The sequence below is a fragment of the Humulus lupulus genome, chromosome 2 (assembly GCF_963169125.1).
Source record: "Humulus lupulus chromosome 2, drHumLupu1.1, whole genome shotgun sequence".
NCBI lineage: Eukaryota > Viridiplantae > Streptophyta > Magnoliopsida > Rosales > Cannabaceae > Humulus > Humulus lupulus.
The window spans coordinates 99,882,325-99,895,026 of record NC_084794.1 but is presented as its reverse complement, the minus strand read 5'-3'; the positions used below and the strand labels follow the sequence as shown (position 1 = coordinate 99,895,026).

The window sequence follows — 12,702 nt, the reverse complement described above, 5'->3', positions numbered from 1 at the left end:
AACGGAACCATAAGGAAACACTTGTAATATCGTGAAAGGACCAGACCATCTCGATTTCAACTTGCCCGGAAAAAGTTTCAATCTTGAATTAAAGAGTAATACCTGTTGACCTGGTTGAAATTCCTTCGTGACAAGGTTCTGGTCATGCCACTTCTTAGTCCTCTCCTTGTAAATCTTGGCATTCTCATAGGCTTCATTTCTAAACTCCTCCAACTCGTTCAATTGCAAAAGCCTCTTCTCACCAGCTGCTACCAAGTCCATGTTCAATGTCTTCATGGCCCAAAATGCTCTATGCTCAAGTTCCACTGGAAGATGACACGCTTTCCCAAAGACCAGCCTATATGGTGACATACCAATAGGTGTTTTGAAAGCTGTTCTGTATGCCCACAAAGCATCATCGAGCTTCTTAGACCAGTCTTTCCTCGAGCTCTGTACTGTCTTCTCCAATATTAACTTAATTTCCCGGTTGGAAATCTCAGCTTGTCCATTACTCTGCGGGTGATAGGGTAATGCTTTTCTATGTCTAACTCCATATTTCGCAAGTAACGCTTCAAATTGCTTGTTACAGAAATGACTCCCCTCATCACTAATAATAGCTCTAGGAGTACCAAACTGGGTGAAAATGTACTTTTGGAGAAAAGTAAGAACTGTTTTACCGTCATTAGCATGAGTTGCAGCCGCTTCCACCCACTTAGAAACGTAGTCCACAGCTAGCAAAATAAACAGATTGTTGTATGATGACGGAAAAGGGCCCATGAAGTCAATACCCCACACATCAAACAGTTCCACTTCTAAAATACCAGTCAAAGGCATCTCGTTCCTTCTTGAGATATTACCAGTCCTCTGACAATGGTCACATGCCTTGAAAAACTCATGAGCATCCTTAAAGAGAGTTGGCCAGAAGAACCCACTTTGTAAAACCTTTGCAGCAGTTCTTGTCCCACCAAAGTGACCTCCACACTGCAGACTATGACAATGATTCAGGATAGAGTACATCTCCTCTTCAGGCACACATCTTCTAATTATCTGATCAGCATAGTGCTTATAAAGGATTGGCTCTTCCCAATAATAGTGTTTTACCTCCGAAAAGAATTTCTTCAATTGTTGTCTTGTCATGTCAGGAGGTGTGATGTTTGCAGCTAGGAAGTTGACATAATCAGCAAACCATGGAACCAACAAACTTTCTTTTAAAGCAAACAACTGCTCATCAGGGAACTCATCATTTATCTGGACTTCCTTCATATTCTGACCCTCTTCTGACTCCAATCTTGACAAATGATCTGCTACTAAGTTCTCGGTACCCTTCTTGTCTCTGATTTCTAATTTAAACTCCTGGAGGAGAAGGACCCATCGGATTAGTCTTGGCTTGGCATCCTTCTTGGTCATAAGGTATTTGATCGCCGAATGGTCTGTGTACACAATAACCTTATTCCCGATTAAATATGGCCTAAACTTATCACAAGCGAATACTATGGCCAACATCTCCTTTTCAGTAGTAGCATAATTCAACTGAGCATCATTCAAGGTTCTACTAGCATAGTAGATGGTGCGAAAAACCTTGTCAACTCGTTGACCCAACACAACCCCGACAGCATAATCACTTGCATCACACATCAACTCGAACGGTAGCTCCCAATTCGGTGCAATGACTATAGGTGCCGAAATCAATTTTTCCTTAAGAGTTTGAAAAGCCTCCATACACTCCTTTCCAAACTCAAAGGGCACTCCATTAACAAGCAAATTAGACAATGGCTTGGAGATCTTCGAGAAATCCTTTATAAACCATCTGTAGAAACCGGCATGATCCAGAAAACTACGAACCCCTTTTATCGAAACTGGAGGGGGCAAATTCTCAATAGTAGACACCTTGGCTTTGTCTACCTCAATGCCTTCCTGTGATATCTTGTGTCCCAATACAATCCCCTCTCTAACCATGAAATGGCACTTCTCCCAATTAAGCACCAAATTGGATTCTTCACATCGAGTCAATACCAGCTCCAAGTTCCTTAAACAATGATCAAACGATGAGCCAAACACTGAGAAATCGTCCATGAAAATTTCTATACAGTTCTCAACCAAGTCAGAAAAAATAGCCATCATACACCGTTGGAAAGTTGCTGGTGCGTTACATAGCCCAAATGGCATTCGTCGGAAAGCGAATGTGCCATAAGGACATGTAAATGTCGTTTTCTCTTGGTCCTCTGGTGCAATGACTATTTGATGATACCCGGAGTAACCATCCAAAAAGCAATAATATTCCTTTCCTGCCAGTTTGTCTAACATCTGATCAATGAATGGAAGGGGAAAATGGTCTTTCCTTGTTGCCATGTTTAGCTTGCGGTAGTCAATGCATATTCTCCAACCAGTAACAGTTCTTGTTGGAATTAACTCGTTCTTCTCATTCTTCACTACCGTCATCCCCCCCTTTTTAGGTACTACCTGAACCGGACTCACCCACTCACTGTCAGAAATTGGGTAAGCTACCCCTGCATCTAACCACTTCACCACTTCTTTTCTCACAACTTCCTTCATTGGTGGATTGAGTCTTCTTTGGGCATCGATGGTTGGTTTGACTCCGTCCTCCATTAAAATCCGGTGCATAACAGTAGAGGGGCTGATCCCCTTGATGTTTGCCAAAGTCCACCCAATGGCCTTCATGTGCTCTCTCAGAATTCTCAACAATTTTTCAGTCTCCACATCAGATAGTGAAGCTGAAACTATAACCAGAAGTGTCTTGTTTTCACCCAAAAACTCATACCTCAGATGGTCAGGAAGTACCTTCAGTTCTAACTCTGGGGGTTTCTCAACTGAGGGCAATGACCTTTTTGGTACTGCCCCAAGCTCTTCAAAGTATTTCCTCTTCAATGGCCCATAAGAATTAAGCCATTTTGCATACTCCATAGCTTCCTTTCCATCTTGATCACTAACTGCATCTTCAACCAAACTCAACTCAAGAGGATCATTTATCAGTTTTCTCTTTTCCACTAAATTACCCATTACATCAACCGAAAAGCAGTTGTCACTAGCTTTTGGATAGGTCATGGCCTTGAGCACATTGAACACAACTTCTTCCCCTTGCACTCTCAACTTCAACTCGCCTTTTTGAACATCTATGAGTGCTTGGACTGTTGCCAAGAAGGGTCTCCCAAGGATAATGGGGACATTGCTATCCTCTTCCATGTCAAGAACTATGAAATCGGCAGGAAAAATAAACTTGTCTACTTTGACCAGGACATCTTCAATTACCCCTCTTGGATGTGCCAACGAACGATCAGCTAGTTGCAAAGTTACAGTTGTGGGCTTGGCTTCACCAAGTTGTAATCTCTTGAAAACTGACAATGGCATCAGGTTGATACTGGCCCCCAAATCACAAAGAGCATTTATTCCCTCAATTCTCCCAATAGTGCACGGTATTGTGAAACTCCCAGGATCTCTCAGTTTAGGAGGGAGCTTCTTTTGCAGTATAGCACTACGCTCTTCTGTCAATGCCACAGTTTCAAAATCCTCCATCTTCCTCTTCTTGGACAAGATGTCTTTCATGAACTTGACATAGCTCGGCATTTGCTCTAAGGCCTCCGCAAATGGAATGTTGATGTGTAGTTTCTTGAATACTTCCAGGAATTTAGTAAACTGCTTGTCCATGTTGTTCTTACGGAGCCTTTGGGGGTAGGGAATCTTTATGTGATGCTCAATACTGATTGGTGGGGAAGCCTCCTTTACTGGTATGCCCTCAGTAGCCTTTTTCTCACTGTGCTTCTTTTCCTCTTGTGTCGGTGCCTGTGCCTGTTGATCCTGACCCACTTCTTCAACTGGCTGCTTCTCACTTGGTCCCTCATAATTCTTCCCACTTCTCAACGTGATTGCCTTGCAATTCTCTTTCGGATTGACTTCAGTGGTGCTAGGCAAGTTACCTTGGGCACGATTGGCCATGAGAGTAGCCAATTGTCCCATTTGGGTCTCCAAATTTCTAATAGAAGACCGAGTTTCAGCCATGAATTGGTTTAACACATCTGACTGAGCATTATAGTTTCCACCAGAATTTTGTTGCTGCTGATGATGAGTGGTTGGTTGGGGTTGTTGCTGCTGTCTAAATCTTGGCTGAAAGAACCCCTGTGGCTGTTGTTGGAATGACTGCTGTTGGCTTGAAGATTGGCCTTGCTGATCATTCTTCCAAGAGAAGTTGGGATGATTCCTCCACCCTTGATTAAAGGAATTGGAGTAAGGGTTATTGTTGCTCTGTCGAGGAAAATTCCCAATAGCCTGAGCCTGCTCCATAGGCATATTGTTTACATCAGCATACTGACACTGTTCATAGGCATGAGGGCCCCCACATATTTCACACAAAGTTTGGGCCTGTTGCACTGGAGCTGTTATCACATTGCCTTGCAATTGCTTAGTCAAGGCCTCAACTTGAGCGGTCAATTTCAAAATTGCATCCACTTCATACATACCGGCCACTTTCCTTGAAGAACTTCTTTCACTTGGCCACTGCTGATTATTCATGGCCATTTCTTCCAACAAGTCATACGCCTCATTGGCGCTTTTTCTCATAAACGCACCACCAGCTGCTGCATCAATGAGTGTGCGAGTAGTACCACACAACCCATTATAAAAATTATGGACTAGCATCCATTTCTCTATTCCATGATGCGGGCACTTTCTTATCAATTCTTTGAATCTCTCCCAAGCTTCATAAAGAGACTCATTATCCAACTGAGAAAAATTATTGATCTCTCTTCTCAACTTAGCTGCTTTAGCTGGAGGGAAAAACTTAGAGAGCAACTTCAGTGCTAGATCATTCCATGTATTGATTGAGTTAGGTGGCAAAGATACCAACCAACTCTTAGCTCGCTCCCTCAGAGAAAATAGGAACAATCTAAGTCTGATAGCATCATCACTAACTCCGTTCATTTTAAATGTCTGACAGAGCTCCATGAAGTTAGAGAGATGCATGTTTGGGTCTATAGTGGGTAGTCCCCCAAACTGGACTATGGATTGAACCATCTGAAGTATGGCTGGCTTTATTTCAAAATTGTTTGCATCTATGGTGGGTGGTCTTATACAAGACTAGACCCCTGTCATTGTTGGCAACACATAGTCCCTCAGGCTACGGTCGGGTGGATTCTGACCATTAGCTGGGTCTTCTATGGCACCGCCATTATTACCGTAGTTGGCCATAACTTCCTCTTGCTCAATCCTGTGTGCAACTCTTTCCAACCTTTTGTTTTTTCTGTTTTGCCGGCAAGTCTTCTCTATCTCAGGATCAACAGGCACTCTTGCAGCTGGTCCTTGACGTCGCATAAACCAATGGTACCTGAGATGAGATAAGAAGAATTTGACACAAACAAGTTAGCAAAAAGTGAAAAGAAAACCAAATTAGAATTTAATCCAATTAACGTAATATTAACTAAACAATTCCCCGGCAACGGCGCCAAAAACTTGTTGCTTAATTTTAATACACGCAAGTGCACGTATCATATAAGTAGTACTCACACAGGTGAGGTCGAACCCAAGGGAATTGCAGCCAAGTACTAACCAAATTGGATTTATATTTCTATTTGGTGACAATAAAAATTGGTTTTTAAATTAAATTGCAGAAAACACAACAAGCTAAATCAACAAATAAGAAATTAAAGGTTTAACAATGGATGTGAAGATAGGGATATGATTTCAATTGTTTCGATTACCCAATTGTTAACACTACTTAACTATTCTTCTTCTTTCAATGAAATGACAGATTATAAAATCACCTAAACTCTTTTTAGATCATTTAGGTTCTAAATTGCATTGTCAACTATTGCATTTCTGAGATAGCACAACAATCAATTTGCATTAAGTAATAATCTATAAGTCACATAAGCTATGCGAATACTTTCGTTTCGCATCAAAACCTATGTTCATTCAATTAGAGCATTCCTAATATTCACTTTTCAGATTTCACATTAGGATCATGAATCATGCTTAAGGTGATCAATCTCAAGCATACATTAAGCATAAAGATGAACAAATTTCATAAACAAGCAAGAAGAAATAATCAAATAGCATTAACCATGAGATGATCTCAGTCAATATCCATCAAATCCCTAATAAGAGTTTAGCTCATCATCTCAATATTCAAATCCATAATCAAACTAAACATAAACAATAACATAGGAAATCAAAGAAAAAGAGGATGAAACTAGATGGGGAGTTGTCAGAGATCGCCCACGCTTGCTCCAAAATCCGTCTTCTTTTGTCTTTTCTCTCTTTTGTCTCCCTCTCTGTCAAAAAATTGCGATCCCCTTTTCAGAATGAAGACCTCCTTCTATATCTTCCAAAAAATGACGAAATTGCCCTTAAAAATTCTGAGGTGTACGGACGCTAGCGCCGCGGCCCTACTCGGCAAAGGCTAAATCTCGAGTTTCTAGAAAGGGGCTCGCCGCGGCTCTAATACGCAAGAGCGCCACGGCGCCAATTCTTGCGCCGCGGCCCTAATTGAAATTTCAGCACAATCCACTCCAAATGCTTGATTTCTACACAATCCACTCCAAATGCCCAAAACATAAGCTTAACCTGAAATCAAGCAAAAACAAGCATAATTCCGCTCCAAAAACACAAGAACCATTAAAAAGACACTGATAAAGACACTTAAAAAGATAGGCTAAAATTAGCCTATCAACTACCGAGGGACTAGCCTCGGCCTTTGCTTATGTCAGGGTGAACACTCGAGCTGGAGTCAAGCAGTCCACCTTCTCTGCTTCCCCTTTCTTCATTGTTGGGTAGTATTTCTTGAGGTGTCCTCCCACCCCGCACACATAACAGGCCTTAGCCTGACATTCGCCCGAATGGCGTCTTCTGCACCTCGTGCACTCAGGATAACTCCTTCATGCATCACCGCCTCCTTGACAGCCACCCTGAGTACCCTGACCTCTCCTATCAGGACCAAGAGCGGTCGAAGCATCAGGGGTCTTCCTCTTCAGATCACTAGGGCCTCCGCCCCTACCAGACCCATAATAGGGAGGCACTGCCCTGCGGCCCTCCCGCCTTACTGCACTCTCCCTCTAGATCTTGTTCTCCGCTTTCTCAGCGGTAAGAGCCTTCTCAACAGCCTGGGCATAAGTTGTCCCCCCATGAACTATTGTAATCCTCACATCTCGGGCTATCATAGCATTAAGTCCTTTGATAAATCTGTCCTGTCTTGCTGCATCAGTAGGCACAAGATCTGGTGCGAACTTCGCAAGTCTGTCGAACTTCAGGGCATACTCTGTAACTGTCATGCTGCCCTGAACCAGCCCCACAAATTCATTAACCTTCGCTGCCCTGATGGTAACATTGTAATACTTTTGGCTAAATAAATCCTTAAATCCTTCCCAACTCAAAGTAGTAACATCTCTAGTCTGTGATGCCACTTCCCACCAGATGCGGGCATCCTCTCTCAACATATATGCAACACAAGCCACTTTGTCATGACCCTCTACCATCATGAAATCCAGAATAGCAGTGACCATACTCATCCACTTTTCAGCCTATAGTGGATCTAGTCTTCCTTCAAAAGTTGGAGGATGCTGTTTCCTGAACTGCTCATACAACGACTCCCATTTATTCCCAACCTCTACTGGCTATACAACTGGTACCACTGCAGGTGGCACAATAGGCGCAGCACTCCTTGACGGAGCCTGCTGTCGTATAAGTCGGATCTGCTCATCCTGGCTCTGTAGCCGTGTTGCATGTTTGCCATAATTTGCTGCCAGTTCTCAGGAACTGGCCGAGGGGTCTGGCCCTAGTCATCATCCCTTGCCTCAGACCTACTGCTGGTAAGTCGTACAGATCGTCTTGGATGCATAGCCATCCAAGTTAATCTGCAATCAACGACTCGGTGGTCAGACTATGATGACAGGGTAATAATCCTTCCATAATCCACCATTGGAACTCAATCATTCACAAGTGTTGACGGTGAGAACTCGTCAACGAAGTTAAGTTGGAAAAATTATCGAATTGAAATTGCTAATTCGAAAGCTATGAAAACTTGAACAATGACTCAAGAACGATGGAATAACAACAATGGAGAATTCAGTATCTCATTCACACTAATGTCTCCGCTACAGTAAAATTTCCAACCCCCTTTCAGGTGGCCTTGGAATTCAATTTATAGTAGGCTCTAACGGCCTTAGGTACATAGTGGTCCAGGGGACCTAGAGGTACAAACGTACTATACTAGGGAAGTGGCTTCAGAGGTTGTGGCTGTACATCCCGTACAGGAGCAGGTGTCAGGAGGATGTCTCCACTACTTGTCTGTACCCTTTCCTGAGGCGTGGTAGCAGGCGTGGTGGCGCAGGAGGTAGTGGTGTCGGATCTGACCCATGGCCGTAGACGTACGGACCACGATCCTCGCTGGCATTAGCATCCGTACCTAGTACCCGATCGTACAAATATGTCTCATTCGACTCGTTCCGGATCTACTAAGCATAGGGACTTTGAGGTTGTGAAAAAGGGGATCTTTGGTGTCCGTATTGGCCGTGGCGTTGAATAGGGGTCTTGGGCCCATGCGCATCAAATCACGGTGTGTCGGCCTCTTGAGAAGATGGCGGGCTGGTGGACCTCCCGGGGCGCGCGCGCGGGACCTTGCGTGGCCTCGCGCACGGGGCGCCATTGGCGGCCTCGCAGCCTCCCTCGGCCCCGCGCATGGGCATGGTAGGAGTGGCCCAAGGGCCTCGCTGAATAGGGCGCCTCGCCCTATGGTGGCCTCGCGGAACAAGGCATCTTGCCCCTAGGGTGGCCTCGCTACATAAGGCACCTCGCCCTCTAGGATGGCCTCGCGGAACAAGGCATCTCGCCCCCTACGATGGCCTCGCTACATAAGGCGCCTCGCTACATAAGGCGCCTCGCCCTCTAGGATGGCCTCGCGGAACAAGGCATCTCGCCCCCTACGATGGCCTCGCTACATAAGGCGCCTCGCCCTCTAGGATGGCCTCGCGGAACAAGGCACCTCTCCCCTAGGGTGGCCTCGCTAAATAAGGTACCTCGCCCCCTACGATGGCCTCGCGGAACAAGGCACTCGCGAGACGGGGTGGTCTCGTGGATCGGGGGGGGCTTCGCCACTCGGTGGCCTCGCGGGAGGCGACTTGGTGGCCTCGCGGAAGAGCATTCTCGCGAGACGGGGCGGTCTCGCGGATCAGGGGGCCTCGCCACTTGATGGCCTCGCGGGAGGCGACTTGATGGCCTCGCGGAAGAGCATTCTCGCGAGACGGGGCGGTCTCGCGGATCAGGGGGGGCCTCGCCACTTGATGGCCTCGCGGGAGGCGACTTGGTGGCCTCGCGGAAGAGCATCCTCGTGAGACGGGGCGGTCTCGCGGATCGGGGGGGGGGGGGGGAGTACGCCCAGGTGACTACCTTGCATTTCCCCTTGATGAGATTATGAGCATCAACACTTGCCCCCCTAGTCTAGGAGAGGGCCTTAAGGTGCTCTTGTAGACTATTCATCTTGGTTCCTATAAATAGGCCTTCATGCATGGCTTAATATTTACACCTTACTTCCTTGGCTTAGTGGTGGTTAGACCCTTGCTCCTTTCAAGAGGTAAAGGGTTCAATCCCCCACAACCACACTTTCTCTATTATTTCATCACTTTTCCATTTTTTCATCGTCATCATTTTTTTTTTTAGCTAGTTCCTTGGTGTGTATATTTTTGGACTAACACACACTTCTGATTAATTCTTGCAGACGCGCATTTTCAACGCTTCTGGTGCTTTTCGCCTTCCAACCTTACTTGGACTCCGACTTCGTTCTTTCAATTGCTTGAGGTATATTTTCTTTTCTTCTCCCGTTTATTTACTTATTTTATCGGATTCACATCAACAACACTTGGGATGGGGTACATTAGCCCGAGCTTGTTTTGACCATACGCGCGCCCCTCCTCTTTCTTGTTATACATATACCTTGTAGTAGTCCATTTAGGGCGTTTGCACCTAGGGGTATTAAGCCTGTTCCTTTGTGTTTTGTAGTATCCCCCTTGTTTAAACGTGACCCCCTTTTTGCTGTCGGGACGCGGTTTCATGGCCAGTGAGGGCCCGTCCGACATACCCTCGAGGGCTGAGTTTATCGACCTGTCTTCAGATCCCGAGTCCCCTGAGGGCAGCCCTTACCAGGACTATGATTCTTTGAGGCAGGCCCGCATTCGCCACCTCGAGTGCATGGCTGATCTTAGGCATAAAATTTGGGTGGTAGAGAGCGAAATCGACTCGGTGTCGAGGGGAGACGGAGGACCTTCACCCCCGGGCCTTAGCGACCATATAGCGCGTCTTAGGACGACTCTTTTTGAATTGCGGTGGGAGTTAGAGTTTATGGAGGGACACATTCCGCCAGAACCTCCCACTCCCCCTTCGCCTGATGACGATCACGGGGCTATCAACTCCTCTCCTCAGCCCCTAGTCTCCGTTGATCCTGGCTTAGCGCTTCCGCCATCGCTCCCTCGATGGAAAACCCTTGCTAGGAAGAGAAAATGGAGGGTTAAGTGCTCTACCTCTTCCTCACATGTTTCTTTTGATTTTGCAGATATGTCGAAGGTACGCAGACAGGTGTCCGTCCAGGAAGAAGACGACGCCCCCCTACTGGCGTCCAGCCTAGTGTCCCATATGTCTTCGAACAAACTGAAGACCATCGTGAAGCGCTACCGAACTCCTCCAGAATACGCCCTGCATGTTCCTCAGGAGACCTGCCGGGCCGACCGCCCTGAGAAGGGCTTTGTGGCTTTGAGTGAGCAGATTATGAAGGCGGGTGGCACCGTTCCTCTACACCCGTTCTTTGTGGCGGTTCTCAACTATTTTGATTTGGCCCCTCTCCAACTGTCGCCCAACAGTTGGTTGACTTTAAGTTGCCTCTTTCTTTGGTTCAAGAATAATGAGCAACGCGCCCCGACGGCGCAAGAGGTGCATTCCTTGTACAACCTTATTGGGGTGCACAATTCCAAGGGCTTCTATTACTTGCAGAAGGCCAATAGTGAGCTACCCTTGATAGATGGCTCAGTGTCTAACCCAGGGTCCTGGAAACAAGAGTTTTTCTGGGTACAGGGGCCTCTTTCAGTTCGTGAAGGCTTTCGCGCTGAACCTAGTAAGTATCCAGGTCTTTTTCTTTTTCTTATTAGAACTCACCGTTTTGCACTCTCGCTTGTACTGATATTGGTGCGGTTCTTGCAGGGCAATTTGCTGATCCCTCGGTCATCGGGTCGGAGGCGGAGGCGATAAACAGACTCATTGCAGCAGACCCCGCCCTAAAGAAAGCAGCAGTCCTATTTACCATGACGAATCTCAATCGCCACCAATTGTCTCCGGTCTCTAACCCCAAGTTCCTATGGTCAATCACCGGGTCTAAGAAGGTTGTGGCTACGCCGGCTGGGCCATCACTGCACGAAGATGGGGCTGAGGTGGAGATGGAGGATGCCCCCCTGTCCCCCAGGGGACATCCTCCTCATGCCTCCCATGACCAGGACACGGCCTTTCACCCTCTAGGCCCGCAGGCCGCGGCAGGATGCTACGCCTCTCCTGGTCGCGGTGGCGGCGATGCCTTCCCTCCAATTCATCATGATCTCGGCATACCGGCTGCTGATTTCGTCGGGCTCGCGGAGCTCCCTGCCGATGCACCAGAGTCTCAAATTTTCTCTTCTGCTGCGCCTCCTCCTGCCTCGGCGAGTGGGTCGTCTGTCCCAGTCCAACCAGATGCTCCTAGCGTGGGGGCAGAGGCTTGGGTGACCAGGATGGCCTCAGTTTATGGGCAGCGTTTCGTTCCAATAGCTGAGGGTCTCCCTGTCTCCGACTGGAGGGGCCTAGGGAACGTGACTCAATCAGACCTCGGGGAGATGCTAAGGCGTGCTGCAGCCTGGGTGAGGCTTTTCACTTTGCGTTGATTAGTATTATGCATAGATGCACCTGTGTTCTTCTTTTTGTTACTTATTGCTGATGCCATTGGTTTTCTTGTGCAGGTCTATATCGTGTCTCTTCGACATGCTGACTCAACTGGCATCCTTTCTGCATCTACCACTGAGAGGGACGGCCTCATAGTCCAGGTCCAGGAGCTCGAAAATGAGCTTAGCGCAACCAAGGTCCAATTGTCAAAAGCCCGGACTAAGTACACCAAGTCGGACTCGAAGAATGAGCAGCTGAAAGCTAAGATCAAGGTGCTGAAGGGCAAGGCTAAATGTTTGGAGCGCGAGCTCAAGGAGGCCAAGATCGCTGCATCCGGGTCGCATGAGATGGTTGTTCGACAGGGGACTGAAGTTGAGGCCCTTAGGACTGAACTACAGTCGGCTCAGGAGAAAGTCGCTTCCTTGGAGGCGGAGAAGGCTGTAATCGAGCGCAAGTCTATAGACCGGGCTCTTTACAATGTGTGGAAGCAGGATCCCGACTTCGACTTCTCCTCTTTTGGCGAGCAAGCTGTTGCCCGAGCGGCCTGGTGGAGTGCCCACTACAGGAGGCCTTGAACTAGTTTCGCTCCTTTTTTTTGTTTTTTTTTTATTTTGTAACGTCATTACTAGTGCTACTTTTCTGTTAGTAACCCTTGTATTGTCTTGAGAACTCCTTTCTTTTTTATGTATGAATACATGTGATGTTGTTGTTTATTTCTTGTTCTACTGCATTTGAGGCCCTTTTATGCCTGTATGACGCGGTTTGGTTGGTTCCCTTCTTTTATTTGTCAGGCTGGAGGTCCTTTGGATCCCATGTGAGAGGGTTCAC

The 12,702-nt window shown here is 46.8% G+C and overlaps 1 non-coding gene across 1 annotated transcript; it reads left to right on the top strand.

Annotated features, from left to right (window-relative positions):
* The first annotated feature begins 4,639 nt into the window (after nucleotides 1-4,639).
* Nucleotides 4,640-4,746, top strand: LOC133820526 (small nucleolar RNA R71). Its single transcript, XR_009886934.1, has one exon. It is a non-coding gene; the product is annotated as a small nucleolar RNA R71 (small nucleolar RNA).
* Nucleotides 4,747-12,702: the final 7,956 nt, after the last annotated feature.